The sequence below is a fragment of the Erythrolamprus reginae genome, chromosome 4, assembly GCF_031021105.1.
Source record: "Erythrolamprus reginae isolate rEryReg1 chromosome 4, rEryReg1.hap1, whole genome shotgun sequence".
Classification (NCBI taxonomy): Eukaryota; Metazoa; Chordata; class Lepidosauria; order Squamata; family Dipsadidae; genus Erythrolamprus; species Erythrolamprus reginae.
In genome coordinates, this window is record NC_091953.1 from 45,645,050 (window position 1) to 45,662,628 (window position 17,579).

General features: G+C 37.6%; 1 long non-coding RNA gene across 1 annotated transcript; it reads right to left on the bottom strand.

The window, feature by feature from the left end:
* Window positions 1-8,649: 8,649 nt before the first annotated feature.
* LOC139166530 (uncharacterized) lies at window positions 8,650-9,828 on the bottom strand. Its single transcript, XR_011558970.1, has 2 exons — window positions 9,736-9,828; window positions 8,650-8,779 (listed from the first exon to the last, which is right to left on the bottom strand). It is a non-coding gene; the product is annotated as an uncharacterized lncRNA (long non-coding RNA).
* Between the last annotated feature and the right edge of the window lie 7,751 nt (window positions 9,829-17,579).

The following is a 17,579-nucleotide window of genomic DNA, read 5'->3' on the forward strand; positions in this document are numbered from 1 at the left end:
CAATAATAAAACAACTAAAAACCCTTATTATAAAAACCAGACATACATACTGACATACCATGCATAAACTGTAGAGGCCCAGGGAGAAATAATATCTCAGTTCCCCCATGCCTGATGGCAGAGGTGGGTTTTAAGGAGCTTACGAAAGGCAAAGAGGGTGGGGGCAATTCTGATCTCTGGAGGGAGTTGGTTCCAGAAGGCCGGGGCCGCCACAGAGAAGGCTCTTTCCCTGGGTCCCGCCAAAAAGAAAAAGATACATTTGTCAAGAATCATGTAGTACAACACTTAATGATTGTCATAGGGGTCAAATAAGCAATGAAGAAACAATCAAAAAGATGGAGCAGAAATTGTTTTCTCTATTGAAAAGAAGTTCACTTAAGGGATAAATGTATCTCCCAAATACTACTGTACTGTAATGCCTGCAAAAAATTATGTGGGCCTCAAATCAGAGCCTTAACTATTCTATATTTCTCCCAGAATCAACTGGAAGAGTGCTAGTTTTTTTAAAAAAATATTAAAATAAGACTCTTGAAAACAATGAAATTGTCTATAGTGTTATTTCACTCTCCTTTCTCACGCTATTAGGGTTCTTTCCTCTGATCCTAAATAATTGCTTAACAGAAATGCAATAAAATGTCAGGAAAGACCAAATTTCTGGGCAATATTTTTTGACTAAGCAAATAGGATCTCCGAAACACCAACATCATACAGCGTGTCCATCTAATTATTAACACATGGCAAATATGTAGGTCACTTGGTGATAAAATTTGGGGAAGTTGTTTTGTCTTCAATGAAGCAAAGTCCTTTTGAAATCTCAACCTTCTAGGAGACTGGGATTGATTCAAACTGATCAAGGGACCAAGAGAAGGAAATATTCTGTTTGAACTTCACTTCTTGCTACAAAATTCAGAATCAGTATTACTTCAAACTCTTCTTCGTGAGATGGATAACATGCTTTATATAGATATTTTAAAAAGTCCCCATTAGTTTGCTAATCTGGAAAGTGGCGTTCCTGCAGCTGACAAGCTCCTGTAGAGTGTCTACAAAATTCAAGAAAAAAATAAAAATAGGCAGTTAAAATAGCTCGAAGTTCAAATATTCTTCCCCCAGACATAACAATTTATTTGGGAATTAACATCCATTCTGATCAGTATAAATCTTTTTAATTAAGCAAATAATAGAATGTCTCTTTGTGTATACATATATACCTTACATTTCTAGAGCACTACAGTCTGACTCTCAGCAGTTTGCAACAAAGCATGAAATACGAATTAGAAACATCTAAATTTAAATATCCACAGTAAAAATTGATGAAAATTAAATAAGCATTTCTGTGACATATTATCAACATAAATTCATGACTGATAATAGTTAAAATAACTAGCATCTCTCATTCACCATTTGCTCTTTACAAAAGTTTTTAAGTTTTTGGAAAAGTAATTGTAGGTGTAAGTTAAATCTCTAAAGCGAAGTTGTTCTATCAATTCGGTCCTTCCACTAAAAAAACCCCCAAAACATTTTGTATTTTAGCACCCTCATTATATGGATGCTACTAACCAACAGCACTTTTTCCCAAGATACAATTCGATTCCAGTTGGAAAATGTGTTTTTGAAGGAACCTAAGTACCAATCATTAAGCAGCTTTATAGATTAAAATCAAAACTTTGAACTGCACCCAGAAGCTAATTGAAAACCAGTATTGGGACACTGGGACTGATATGTTCACAGATATCTAGGTTAATAGGTTGCTGAATGTTCTATTAATCAAAACTTCTGAGCAGCCCCATATTCAGGGGTGGACAAAGAAATGGAAACACGTTGCAGCTCTTCCGTGGAATCCAGATGTATGAAGCTCCCTTCGAACAGTTTTTGTGGAAACTGGGTTCTGTACATGTTTATTGAGCTCTGCAGTGATTTTAGGAGCTGTAGTCTTGCGATCCGCTCTAACAATTTGCTTTAGAGTCCGACGGTCTCTCTCAGACAACTTCGACTTTCCACACAGAGCAGAAACCATCCTGCAGAAGGCCCAGCTGCAAAACGTAGTCCTTTCAGTAGTTCCAAGAAGGTTCCATACTCCTTTGCATTACTCAGGTGACCCTGAGGACACAGAGCAATTTCTGAGTGGCCTCAGTGACTCCCCAGAGTCCAAAAGATTCAAATGACCATCATTTGATTATACACCAATGACTGCATCTCAAATGATCCATCTGTTAAACTACTGAAATTTGCAGATGATACAACAGTGATCGCACTCATTCAAGACAATGATGAATCCGCATACAGAAGGGAAGTTGAACAACTATCCTTGTGGTGTGACCAGAACAATCTAGAACTGAACACACTCAAAACCGTAGAAATGGTGGTAGACTTTAAGAGAAACCCTTTCACCCTTTCACCTCTCACAATACTAGACAACACAGTATCAACAGTAGAGACCTTCAAATTTCTAGGTTCTATCATATCTCAAGACCTAAAATAGTCACCTAACATCAAAAACATCATCAAAAAAGCACAACAAAGAATGTTCTTTCTGCGCCAGCTCAGGAAGCTCAAACTGCCCAAGGAGCTGCTGATACAGTTCTACAGAGGAATCATTGAGTCTGTCATCTGCACCTCTATAACTGTCTGGTTTGGTGCTGCAACCCAACAGGACTGACACAGACTTCAGAGGATAATCAGAACTGCAGAAAAAACAATTGCTGCCAACCTGCCTTCCATTGAGGACCTGTATACTGCACAAGTCAAAAAGAGGGCGGGGAAAATATTTACTGATCCCTCACATCCTGGACACAAATTGTTTCAACTCCTACCCTCAAAACATCGCTACAGAGTATTGCACACCAAGACTAGACACAAGAACAGGTTTTTTTCCGAACGCCATCTACTGAACAAATAATTCCCTCAACACTGTCAGACTTTCTACTAAATCTGCACTTCTATTCTACTAGTTTTTCTCATCATTCCTTTAATCCACTTCCTCCCATGTTGACTGTATGACTGTAACTTGTTGCTTATATCCTAAGATTTTTATTAATATTGCTTCTTCATTGCTTATTTGACCCCTATGACAATCATTAAGTGTGGTACCACATGATTCTTGACAAATGTATATTTTATTTTATGTACGCTGAGAGCATATGCACCAAGACAAATTCCTTGTGTGTCCAATCACACTTGGCCAATAAAAATTCTATTCTATTCTATTCTATTCTATTCTATAAGCTTCCTAACAGACAGGAAGTAGCAGGTGAAGCTAAGCAGAATCACATCAGATACTTGTACAATTAGCATAGGGCCTGCACAAAGGCCCCGTGCTCTCTCCATTTCTCTCTATGTCTGTGATGGTGAACATATGGAGCTATATTGGAGAGCATGCAGGACATTGCCCTATGTCAGCTCCTTGAGGAAAGCTGTTTTGCCCTCCGGAGGCTTCAGGGAAAGTTCGCTGAAGCCCAGGAGTGCAAAAAAAGGTCCAAGAGGCAAACTGGAAGTTCAGAAAAGCTGATTTCAAGTTTTCCTGTTGTGCTGTTTTTCTCTCTGGGGCTTCAGGGATGTTTCCCTGATTGCTCCAGAGTGCGAAAAACAGCACAACAGACAAACCAGAAGTCCGTTTTCCTGAACTTCCGGTTTGCCCATTTTTTCATTGTCACAGGCTTCAGTGAAGCCTGTGCACACGCATGGGGAAAATTGTGCACCTACGCAGGGGCAGTGTGAGTGTGTGTTCATGTATGTATGGAGGGAGGGAATGGGTGTGAGCACATGCACTTGTCCTAGCGCACACATGCACACACACACACACACACACACGCCTTTTGGCATGTGAACAAAAAATGTTTGCCATCACTGCTATAGTAGTTAATGCTAACAGCTGCAAGTAATTTGAGAGGAGGAATGATTGTTGGTTGTTCAGCAAACCATTTGTCCACAATGGGAAGTTTTTGCCAGAAACCTGAAATAAATTCCAGTTTCTGGAAAAAAAAAAGTTGTAAAATTGTGGTTATAAGATTGCAGAATGCTGCAAATGACTCTAAATGTGAGCTAGTAGATGAAAGGCAATCAAGTGACTGCAGGATAAGTCCAGCTGCTGGAACTTTGAATCCTGGTCATAAGTACCTCTTTTGTGGGTCCTTTGTAATTTCTAATGGTTGCTAGGCAACTAGTTGAAAGTCCAGGATTACCTGTATCAAGGAGTGGAATTAACCATGTGGTGCCTTCACCTCTCCAGAAAATTCATTTAGTCTCAAAAGCTACCTTCTGAAATATTTATTTATTTATTTTGTCCAATACACAAAGAGGGTAGTGGGTATATATCTATATACACGTAGTAAATTACATGATGAAGGTTATAGAGGAGATACTCATAGTAAAATATATCTAAGAAAGAAAAGAAAAGAAGATGTAGTAATAGAATATATCAATGAATGAATAGAAGAAGAGATATAGGAATAGAAGAAAGGTATAGGAGATATAGGAGAGCAATGGGACAGGGGACGGAAGGCACTCTAGTGCACTTGTACTCGCCCCTTACTGACCTCTTAGGAATCTGGATAGGTCAACCATAGATAATCTAAGGGTTAGAGTTAGTGTTAGTGTTGGGGGTTTGGGGATGACACTATGGAGTCCGGTAATGAGTTCCACGCTTCGACAACTTGGTTACTGAAGTCATATTTTTTACAGTCAAGTTTGGAGCGGTTAATATTAAGTTTAAATCTGTTGTGTGCTCTTGTGTTGTTGTAGTTGAAGCTGAAGTAGTCACCGACAGGCAGGACGTTGCAGCATATGATCTTGTGGGCAATACTTAGATCTTGTTTAAGGCGTCTTAGTTCTAAACTTTCTAGGCCCAGGATTGAAAGTCTAGTCTCATAGGGTATTCTATTTCAAGTGGAGGAGTGAAGGGCTCTTCTGGTGAAGTATCTTTGGACATTTTCAAGGGTGTTAATGTCTGAGATGCGATATGGGTTCCAAACAGATGAGCTGTATTCGAGGATGGGTCTGGCAAAAGTTTTGTAAGCTCTGGTAAGTAGTGTGAGATTGCCAGAGCAGAAGCTACGTAGGATTAGGTTTACAACTCTTGAAGCCATCTTGGCTATATTGTTGCAGTGGGCTTTGGCACTTAAATCTTTTGTTATTAGTATACCAAGGTCTTTAACCAAGTGGGGATTATCTGTAATAATTTGATTATTCAGTTCGTATCTGGAGTTCAGATTCTTCTTCCCAATGTGTAGGACAGAGCCTTTGCTCGTTGAGATTTGGAGTTGCCATGTGTTAGACCACTCAGAAACAGCGTCAAGGTCTTTTTGGAGAGTAGTTGTGTTATTGGTGGTGTTGAAGAGTTTTACATCGTCGGTGAAGAGGACACAGTTGCTTGTGATGTAATCGCAAAGGTCATTGATGTAGAGAATGAAGAGCATTGGTCCCAGTACACTACCTTGGGGAACACCGCTTTTAATGCATCTAAAATAAGCATCTGAAAGGAAAATTGTCTCAATACTGAATCCAAACTGATCTATTCCATTTATTAAAAAACATTTTCTCAACATCACAAATTAATATGTACATTCCTTAAAATATTAAAATAAAATACATTTTTTATCAATCATTCAAAAGCCAGTATCTTATTCTGCCCTTACATCAACAATCATCAGTCTGCCGCTTCTCCCCCTTGCACTCCCCCTCTACCTCCTCCTCCTACCTTCTTACTCCTTCAATCCGCCTCTACCTCTTTCTAGTCCTTCTCTCCTTCCCCCTTCTACTTCCTCTTCTACCCTCATTACCTTGTTTTTTTATCCTAACTTACCTCATAATTAGCAGACTGGTGGTATATTCTCAAATTTTAAACTAACAGTGGCTTTTCCAAAAATTCTTACCATTGTGACATTTACTTATACAAGACTCTTTATTCTAGGTATATGTTGCTGGTAAAAAAAAAAGCTACATCCAAAAAGAAAACCTAATTTTGTCTTCTGGGTTCTCCATCAATTGATTTAAAATTTTTAACTCCGTTTTAACTGCTGTTGGCTTAACTTTCCAAGATAATTGTTATTTCTTGTTCCTCTTAATTTTAGGCCTATTGCTTCCTCCTCTTGCTTGATCTCTTTCCTTGTCGTTAGTTTTTCTTGTCCCCCATTTTGTCATAACTAAATGCCTCTTTAAAACATTTTGACTTATAATTTATCAGTATCTCATACTTATATTAATTATGCATTTCAACTCTTCTTTTTTATTTTTTATTATTATTTTATTTTTATTTTTTAAAAATAATATTTATTAATTATTAACATTTAAAAGAAGACAAGACAAATACAGAACAGAAAAAGAAGAAACAACACCACACGCACATACACACACACACACACACACACACACAAAGCAAAAAACAAAACAAGGATAAATTTGCATTTCAACTCTTCTTATTAATAATCAAAATTCATAGATTATTTCAAATCAATTAATTGTTCAGACTTTCACATAACAGATCTCATATATAAGGGTAATTTCTCCCTCTGTAGATATTGAATAAAAAATAATCTAGCATCCTCCTCCTCCTCCTTATTATTATTATTACTATTATTATTATTATTATTATTATTATTAGTAGTAGTAGTAGTAGTAGTATGCTGCCTCTCTCCGTGGACTCGGGGCGGCTATTCCTTCCTCTAATAGACAGTATTAAGTTATACAAAAGGAACAAAACTCTTAAAGTATTTATATTAATTATATATATCAAGTAGTTATCATCAAGATTCATTGTATTATTTCAAATAAATTAATTATTTAGACTTTCACATGATAAATATTCAAATTTTCCTTTAAACAAATATCTTATATAAAGATAGCTTCTATCTCAGTATTTATTAAATCAAAAAATTACTCTAATATTATTATCTATTCATCCCTCTAGTATACAATGTTGTGTTATACAAAAGAAATAGAAGACTCTTGACTCAGTAATTTTATTAATTATGTATATAAAATTCTAGATGATTCATATTCTTATTACCGTTAAGTCTAATTTAATAATTATAATAAAAAGAAAAAAGAGCAATTCTGTAATATTCCAATACTCATCCTCCATTTCCTTTTAGTTTCTTGATTCTTTCCCTTTTATATATGTATTTTCTCCATCCCCATTTCCTTAACTTTTCTTTTTTCTTTTTACTTTCATATCGATATCTGTTCTTTCCATCAACTCTTTTGCTCCTTCTTAAATATATTATTTGGTCATTATTAATCTCAATGTAGTAATCAACCCCTTCATTGTTTTATATCTTTTTCTCTTTTATTGCTGTAGTTATCAGTTTTGTTTATATTCTCCAGCACTTAGCTTTAGAATCCTCTTCCCAATTGACTCCAATCTTTCTGATTTAATCCTGCCATTTGTGACCACCATAGCTAGGAGGACACTTAGCGTCATCTTCCGTTTGCTGGAGGCTGAGAGGACAAAGATGGGACCCTGGGAATTTGCCACCCCCCCAAGCTTACTAGAAGGTGCCTCTCTTTTTCCCCACCCCTACATGGTGGTTCTGACACGGTTCTAACCAAATCGGGTCTCCTGGCAGCACGGATAGCAGGGTTCCCTAGCAGAGTGCGGGAAACTCCGTAGCACCGCCACAATGGCCACTTCCCTTCTCTCGAATCCAAAATGGTCTGATTGACTTTATCAATCACAAATATTTTTACAGATTGCAAATTATATCTGCAGTACACTATCATATTTGATAGCCAATCTAGAGAGAATTACAATTTTGGTTTCCTTGTTATTATTTCTACCTCTCTTTTATAATTACAGTGATCCCTCGAGTATCGCAAGGGTTACGTTCCAAGACCCCTCGCGATACTCGATTTTTCGCAATATAGTGGTGCGGAAGTAAAAACACCATCTGCGCATGCGTGCCCTTTTTCCATGGCCGCGCATGCGCAGATGGTGTTTTTACTTCCGCACCTGGCCCAGGGAAGGTTCCTTCCACCGCCCAGCAGCTGATCTGCTCGGCAGCGCCGCAGCAGCGAGGAGCCGAAGATCCGGGTTTTCCCGCCGCCCACGCAAAGGGGAAACCCCGATCTTCGGCTCCTCGCTGCTGCCGCGCCCGCTGCTTGTCCGGCCACCGCTTGTCCACCGCTTGTCCGGCCGCCGCTTGTCCGGCCGCCGCTTGTCCGGCCGCCGCTTGTCCGGCCGCCGCTTGTCCGGCCGCCGCTTGTCCGGCCGCCGCTTGTCCGGCCGCCGCTTGTCCGGCCGCCGCTTGTCCGGCCGCCGCTTGTCCGGCCGCCACTTGTCCGGCGCCTGCCTGCCCGCCGCTGGGTGCACGAGAGAGGGAAAGTGAGAAAAAGAGGGAGAGCAAGAGGGGGAGAGATAGAGAAAGAGAGAGAAGGAAAGAAAGAAAGAGATGAGAAAGGAAGAGAGTGAGAGAGAGGAAGAAAGAGAGAGAGAGAAGAGTGGAGTACTTTTTAATTAATATTTTCTGAAAAATCGCGATATAGCGTTTCGCGAAGATCGAGATCGCGAAAATCGAGGGATCACTGTATTCTATTTGGCACACTTTTTCTAAATTTCTATAAAGTATATAGAACTGAAAACAAAAGTTTCAAGATGAATGTGTTTAAAAGCAGAAGCTAGCATGGCTATCAAGTTGTAGAAATGAAACTTACGATGTATGAAATGCATACCATCAATCTGTATTTATTTAATCCTTCATACAGGTGGCCTTGAGACTGCAACTTGCTAAATTCCAAAAATACTGAGGTGTCATTGTTCTCTCATCATAGATCAAGTTTCTTCAAATATCTGTGGGATGCCGATAGAAATGTATAGGCTTTATTATGTAAAATATTTTACAGGAGAAAAAAATATTTTTATCTTTAAAGTATATAATATTTGGGAATCATAGGTGACCTGTTGGTTCATTGGGAATAATTGTTATAGCTGTATATCATACAGATTAGCCTTTGGTATTCACTCTACCATCATTTCCAACATACATGAACCTTTTTTCTCACAGAAAACTTTAAAAATTGGCTTGGTATCTTCTTCTTCATCAATACTAATATGTTTTCCTGTCCAGCTGCATCAGTAAGAAGATGCAACCAATTACATGCAACCAGAAATATGCCATAGGTATTTTTCGCAATAGCTATGACTTTAGTTGCAAATTACTACAATGAATGGATTGCAGGCTCAACATAAAAAAGAAGCAAGGTATTGGAAAAACTAGGTATAAGCAAATGTATATGATGAATGATTGCAAAAATCAGGCATATCTGATCTAACTAAAAGAAGGACTATGGGTGTCATGCTAGCAGTGTTTCAATATTCGAGGGGCTGTTACAGAGAAGAGGGAGTTTGCCACGCTGAATATTTGCCAGCCCCTCAGAGACATTCAGTAATGAAAGAGTTAACTATGTGTGCCTTACTAAGATCCTCCTATTATGATGTAATATCCTGCCAGCTCACTTCCTTCTTCTTCCTTCTCCTCACCTCTTCTCTTTTTATCCTCCATCATGTAAAGACGTATTTTTGAGTTGTCCCTCGAGACATGTTTTATTTCTGTTTTTATAATAAAAATATCTTGCTTTGAACTAATGAATAAGGCTTCTATCCATCGACTCCGCGGGGTTAAGGTCCTAACAGACTTTAATCATTCTACAAACCGCGACAGAGTCAACCTATTCTCACAGGTTAAAGTGGAAATGTAAAGTGTGCTCTGAAGGGTAGCAGAGTCCAGCGTAAGTTTACTACTGCACCTGTGTAAGTGGCAAAATCGTGCACGGAGATGCAGGTGCGTTTTTTTGCTTCCATGCGCGCATCACCGTTCCACCTTAGCAGCCCACCTCTGCCTATTCTCCAAGGTATCTGAAGGCAGAGTAAGAAGTAACGAGTATAAGATGATTAAAGAAAGTTCAACCTAGAAGTAAGAATAAATTTCTTGACAGTTAGAATAATTAATTAGTAGAACAGCTTGCCTCCAAACTTTGTGGGTGCTCCATCATTGCTGGCTTTTACATAGAAACATAGAAACATAGAAGACTGACGGCAGAAAAAGACCTCATGGTCCATCTAGTCTGCCCTTATACTATTTCCTGTATTTTATCTTACAATGGATATATGTTTATCCCAGGCATGTTTAAATTCAGTTACTGTGGATTTACCAAGCACGTCTGCTGGAAGTTTGTTCCAAGGATCTACTACTCTTTCAGTGAAATAATATTTTCTCATGTTGCTTTTGATCTTTCCTCCAACTAACTTCAGATTGTGTCCCCTTGTTCTTGTGTTCACTTTCCTATTAAAAACACTTCCCTCCTGAACCTTATTTAACCCTTTGACATATTTAAATGTTTCGATGTTCCTTCTGTCCTCCAGACTATACAGATTGAGTTCATTAAGTCTTTCCTGATAAGTTTTATGCTTAAGACCTTCCACCATTTTTGTAGCCCGTCTTTGGACCCGTTCAATTTTGTCAATATCGTTTTGTAGGTGAGGTCTCCAGAACTGCACACAGTACTCCAAATGTGGTCTCACCAGCGCTCTATGTAAGGGGATCACAATCTCCCTCTTCCTGCTTGTTATACCTCTAGCTATGCAGCCAAGCATCCTACTTGCTTTTCCTACTGCCCGACCACACTGGTCACCCATTTTGAGACTGTCAGAAATCACTACCCCTAAATCCTTCTCTTCTGAAGTTTTTGCTAACACAGAACTATTTTTAAGAAGAGATTGGTATCTATTTGTCCAAAAAGGTATAGAGCCGTAATGGTTAACCTGTGGCACATGTGCCATAGGTGGCACGCAGAGCCATATTGGAGAATACGCTAGGTATTGCCCTATATCACCTTCAGTACTAGCCAGCTGATTTTCAGCCTTGAAGGCCATTTTGCCCTCTGGAGTGCAATTATGCTGTTGGGGCGGGTTTTAGTCCACTCTCAGTCACAGCAACCAAGTGGGAAATTTTGGTCCAATCTTTTTCTCTAAGTCCAATGTCTCAAAGACTAACCTAAGGATTCCCTAACTTTTCACTGACACTTCCAAGTCCAATATCTTAGCCCTTGAATACTCTTTCACTTTCAACAAAATTTAAAAATACTAAACTGTAACAGCCTTGTTACTACATAACAGAGTTATTTGCATTTGCAAAGAATTGAATTATTTTGCATTTTTAAACTTACCTTCCAAGCTGAATAAGATAATTTGGAATTTAATTAGGAACGGGTTGGCCAAATTCATGTTCAAGGTTGTATTTATCTAGAGAGACAGGGAAGTATATGACACAGCTTGCAGTATCTGACACACGTACATCACATTGTTAGTTTTCTCTTTCCTTCCCTCCCTCCCATCACCTGCACACTCCAGCTTTTCTTTCCCTAGCAATGAAAATATTAGAGTCAGTTATAATGGCTATCAGTATCTTTATAAGTAGATATTGAAAACATATATAACTGATTTTTTTCCCTTCCTTTCCAAATTTTTTATTTTCTTGTATGATTTCAAAGAAAAATTGAACAAGGTTTATTGGTAAGTGTCAATATGCAACTAGAGCAGTGTTTCCCAACCTTGGCAACTTGAATATATCTGGACTTCAACTCCCAGAATTCCCCAGCCAGCATTTGCTGGCTGGGGAATTCTGGGAGTTGAAGTCCAAATATCTTCAAGTTGCCAAGGTTGGGAAACACTGAACTAGAGGGTTATACTCAGCAGTTTTCTATTCAGAACACATCTATATCTCTGTCAAATTATTAAAATCATGACAACACATCAAAGAAGACGGGACTTGATTTAACATTAAGTAAAAATAGATGCTTTATGCTGAGCAAATTTTTGCTCTTCAGCAAAATGTACAAATAAGAGGAAAAAATTGTGTAATTATGTTGCTTAATTCAGTAAAACAATACATTATAGAAGAAAGAATGAAGTAGAATAAATTATTGCTTAGCAAATGACTCAATTTTGTGTACAAAGTAAGTCAAATCCTTGTGATGTCCTCTTGTTTAAGATATTTATGATGATACGGATAAGAGATGGTTATGGAATATGAGATGTGCTGGTTTGGGACAGAAATGTGTTGTGAGTGAGAACCTAACACACACACACCCATGCATCAAATATTAGATGGATTGTCTACTATAAAAAGGATGGATCTGAAAAAATGTACCGAATAACAAAACAGTTGTATTTGATAAGGAAAATGCAAGTTATGCCAAAAGTTTTTTTTTAAATGTAAGAGAAAGTGGTGAATTAATATTCCTTGGTAGAATATTAACCAAACACTGGAAAATGGATGCAAATGCATAACAACAAAAGGAAGTAGGATATGTTTTGTTGTAAAACTGATTTTTAATGAGAGAAGCAAAATGACTGCATATGAGGGGTGAGTCTTTAATTACTTTGTTATAGGAAACTGAGTTAGAATTTTAAAACAAAAGGTAAAAGTAAATTGAATTAAATGAAAATGACTTGTGCAAAAAAAATAAAGCTAAAATAAAGAATGGATGGTGAATAAATTAACATCAAATACAAAAGTAAATGATCACCAAAAAGAAAGAAAGAATGACAAGGGAATATAAAATAAGAGCAACCCACTCCTACTAGCACTGAAGATGTTATGAATGATGATGATGTTTCATAATGAAACCTCTAGAGAAAAACAATCAAACTCAGAAAGCATTACATTACATTGGCATCCTTCAGTCTTGAAAGACCATGCTATCATGCTCTGGATTCCCCAGCATTAAGGACCCCACATTTTAACTGTTGCTGTTATATGAATCCCTTGTAAGAGCTGGTTTTCTGTTTCCATTATTTCCAGGTACCATCAGCCACCAAGTCAAAACTGTACTCCTTGGTCACCCATTGCAACAATACAGAAGAACAAAATTTATTCATATTATTATGACCTTCCATTTCATTCTGCATCAGTCCTCTTAAAGGATCAAACAAGGTATTTTGGGATACATGTTTAGCACATTTTGGTTCAGAAATAGCACAAGTGACATGTCACAGGTGCAAAGAAAGGATTGTATCAGTCCATAGCACTAGAATGTTTTATAGGAACTCCTTTGTCAATAAACATTGTGATAAACATATTCCAATAAAAAGGGTCATAGACAAACCACACACAATAAACCTTACTTTAAGATTCAGAAGTTTATTTTCATGAACATTTGGAACATGAACAGCCATAATAACACAACTTATATCAAAAACCCATTGCAATGAGGTCCATTGACATAGCTGAGTCAGTAAGGATTAGCTACAGCCAGGGGAACTCAACTCATCCCAAGACACTCTTTTTATACTTTTCTGCGTACATTTCACAACTTACATCCTTGTTCTGTCTTAGTGGCAGACAGTTTCCACATAAAGTGGTACCTCTACCTAAGAACGCCTCTACTTACGAACATTTCTAGATAAGAACCAGGTATTCAAGATTTTTTTGCCTCTTCTCAAGAATCATTTTTCACTTACAAACTAGAACCTCCAAAACTGTAACCAGAAAAGGCAGGGAGAAGCATCCGTGGGGCCTCTCTAGGAATCTCCTGGGAGGAAACAGGGCCAGAAAAGACAGGGAGAAGTCTCCGTAGGGCCTCTCGAGGAATCTCCTGGGAGGAAATAGGGGCCCCACCCTCCCTGTGGTTTCCCCAATCGCATGCATTATTTGCTTTTACATTGATTCCTATGGGAAAAATTGCTTCTTACAAACTTTTCTCCTTAAGAACCTGGTCACGAACAAATTAAGTTCATAAGTAGAGATACTACTGTATAAACCTCTATCCTTTATCGGCTACTTTTTCGGTTCCCTATTTCTCAAAATTTCAACGTTCTAATTCCAAATATGTTTCAAAACTACATATTTTACAAAATCACATTTCACAGCAACAGCTCAGGAAAATTACAAATAGTTCTGATATACTTTTAAATCTTTCTGACTAAAACTTTGATTCATGTAGCTTTTTAGGGCCTAATAGCCTTCTGAGACCTATGGACTCTGGTAGTCCAGTAGGCTATTTGTCTGTTTTCCTCAGTCCCTCCTATTTGGCTTTGAGGACAACATCAACAAGTTATCAAATATTATCCAGCACAATAAACCAAAACATCTTTCATTCAAGATGAAGGGGCACAGCTACTTTAATTAAAAGGCATTTCAGTAAGGCAAATACTGTACATAAAAGGGGATAGAAAGGCTTCAGACCTCTCATTATATCAACTTATAAAAGTATTTATTTATTTATTTATTTTATTTCTATATCGCCTTTTCTTGGGATTCAGGGCAGCATACAACAAGTAATATAAACATATTATTATTATTATTATTATTATTATTATTATTATTATTTATTAGATTTGTATGCCACCCCTCTCCGAAGACTCGGGGCGGCTAACAACAATATAAAAAGACAATGTAAACAAATCTAATATTAAAAAACAATCTAAAAAACCCCAATTTAAAAAACCATTTATACGTACAAGCATACCATGTATAAATTCTATAAGCCTAGGGGGAAGAGAAATTTCAATTCCCTCATGCCTGACGACAGAGGTGGGTTTTAAGGAGCTCGCGAAAGGCAAGGAGGGTGGGGGCAACTCTGATATCTGGGGGGAGCTGGTTCCAGAGGGTCAGGGCCGCCACAGAGAAGGCTCTTCTCCTGGGCCCGCCAAATGACATTGCTTAGTCGACGGGACCCGGAGAAGGCCAACTCTGTGGGACCTAACCGGTCGCTGGGATTCGTGCGGCAGAAGGCGGTCCCGGAGATATTCTGGTCCGATGCCATGAAGAGCTTTATAGGTCATAACCAACACTTTGAATTGTGACCAGAAATTGATCGGCAACCAATGCAAACTGCAGAGTGTTGGTGTAACATGGGCATACCTTGGGAAGCCCATGATTGCTCTTGCAGCTGCATTCTGAATTCATATCAGAAATCTATATCAAATTACTATTTAAAAATCCTCATAGCTATAAGTTAGACAAACACATTCATACATCATACATTCCTTGGCTGGGGCAAGATATTAAAATTTCAGTGGCCCCAAGCCTGCCAGCAGAAGTGGGTCTTTAAAACTTTACAGAAGGCAGGGAGAGTAGGAGCAGTGCGGATTTCTAGGGGGATCTCACTCCATAGGGCCGGGGCTGCCAGAGGGAAGGCAAGATACAGACCCAACAGTCTCCAGACACTGGCACATTACTTCCACTGCTTCACTGAGTTACTGTTGTACCACACCAAAATCAAGAAATTATTTACTTATCAGATGTCTACATTTAGTTCCATTTTAATTCCTTTTAAAGGCAAAAACATGCATTGCACTACAGTAATAACATGTCTTTCTGAAGTTTTCCATGCTTTCAAGAAAGCAAGAAAAATAATGGACTCAAATTTCCATGAGTAGGGATTTAGGAGGTTTGAGCAGAGGGGAGATTTGTTTTGTTTTATTTATTTTTATTTGTCAAAATATATTATTATTATTATTATTATTGTTGTTTTGTTATTGTTATTCTTATTGTTATTCTTATTATTGTTATCCTTCTTCTTCTTATTATTATTCTCATTATTATTATTATTATTATTATTATTATTATTATTATTATTATTATTATTATTTAGACTTGTAGGCTGCCCTTCTCCAAGGACTCTGAGTATACAAGATAATAGGTATCGTATAAACATAAATAAAAGCAAAGTAGGTATAGGTAAATATGGACAATAGGACAGTAGGGCAGGGAAAGTAGGCACAATGGTGCGCTTATGCAGTCCCCTTACAGAGCTCTTAGGAATGAGATGAGATCAACTGTAGGCAGTATAAGATTAAAGTTTTTGGGATCTGGGGAAGAAACCACAGAGTTAGGTAATGCATTTCTTGCATTGACCACTCTGTTGCTCAAGTCATATTTTCTACAGTCACGTTTCGAGCAGTTTACATTGATTTTGAATTTATTTTGTGCACATGTGTTGTTGCAGTTGAAACTGAAGTATTCATTTACTGGTAGGACATTGTGGTAGATAATTTTATTAACTACATTGATATTAGATCAAAGGCAACGTAGCTCTAGGTTTTCTAAGCTCAAAATTTCAAGTCTGGTGGAATAAGGTATTCTACATACTACAATACAATACTATATTTATATGATAAATAAATAAATAAATAAATAAATAAATAAATAAATATACAATATGAATAGTACCCTGCCACTGTACATAAAGTAGCCTTTCTTAGCATGCTACGTTTTACTACATAATGTTTTTATTTCTTGCTATCTGAGTTTCTGTGTACCCGACAAAATTCAGCTAACTTATCAGGTATATGCATTTTTATTTCATAATGTAATCTATCTTTCTAGTTTCTCAATAATACAGTGGTTGGGTACAATTACTTGAGTCCATTGATCAGATAAACACATCTACAAGATGCAAAGTTTTCATAGTCAGCCAATTCCAGACAAAGCAAATCCTAGAAAATCTCATTCTTTTAAATCAATGCCAACACAGCTTTCTCCTGAATAGCTCAGCGAAGTATGTTTGAATATTTCTTGTGTAAAAGCCAAATACTTGAGTCCTTCGGGATTGGGAGGCAAAGAAGTCGAATAAATAAAGTTTTTATCCCGGCCTCTCTCCATATATATATATGGTACCTGATATGCTTTTTTTCTATGATTACTTAAGTCAGAGAAAAAGTTTTATGTAAACAATAAAATTATTTCTAGAATATAAAATATAAGTATATATTTAAGAAATATATAAGAAGCTAGTATGAGCCGGGGTGGCGCAGCAGGTAGAGTGCTGTACTGCAGGCCACTGAAGCTGACTATAGATCTGAAGGTCAGCGGTTCAAATCTCATCACCGGCTCAAGGTTGACTCAGCCTTCCATCCTTCCGAGGTGGGTAAAATGAGGACCCGGATTGTGGGGGCAATAGCCTAGCTCTGTTAAAAAGTGCTATTGCTAACATGTTGTAAGCCGCCCTAAGTCTAAAGAGAAGGGCGGCATAAAAATTAAATAAATAAATAAATAAATAAATAAATATAAATAGTCTCAAATTCTGTCAAAGAATTCTTACTCATTAAAGACTTGTAGCAATCAGTGACACAGAATAAAACAGAGATGTGGCAACCACCCACACCCACACACCTACACACAAAAGTAAGAGGAAATGAAAAGTGATAAATTCAAAATTATAATGTTGAAAGGGAGAGGCCATTCATAATTCATCTGATACAACTTCCTGATCCATGTAGAAAACCATGTAGAACATTTCTAACAGATGACCCCATTAGTTTTCCCGTGATGCAAAGAAGGGAGCATGATAATTGGCTCTATTGTTAAAGTGCTTTTATCAACAATAAGTTTGTTTAGCACTCAACTGAAATGGAGCATTTTGTAACTGAAGTCTATTACCTTTAGCTCTGACCTCTGGGCAGCTGAGAGAAAATGGAGTTCCCAGATGAAGTTTTTGAATGTGCTGTATAAACCCTGTCTCACTCATAGAAATTTACAGGTATTTTACCCATCTTTTTTATACCAGGGGGAAAAAAATACAAGAAGGAAAATACAGACAGCAGATACTATGGTTACCTATGTATTTACAAGTAGTCCTTGACAATT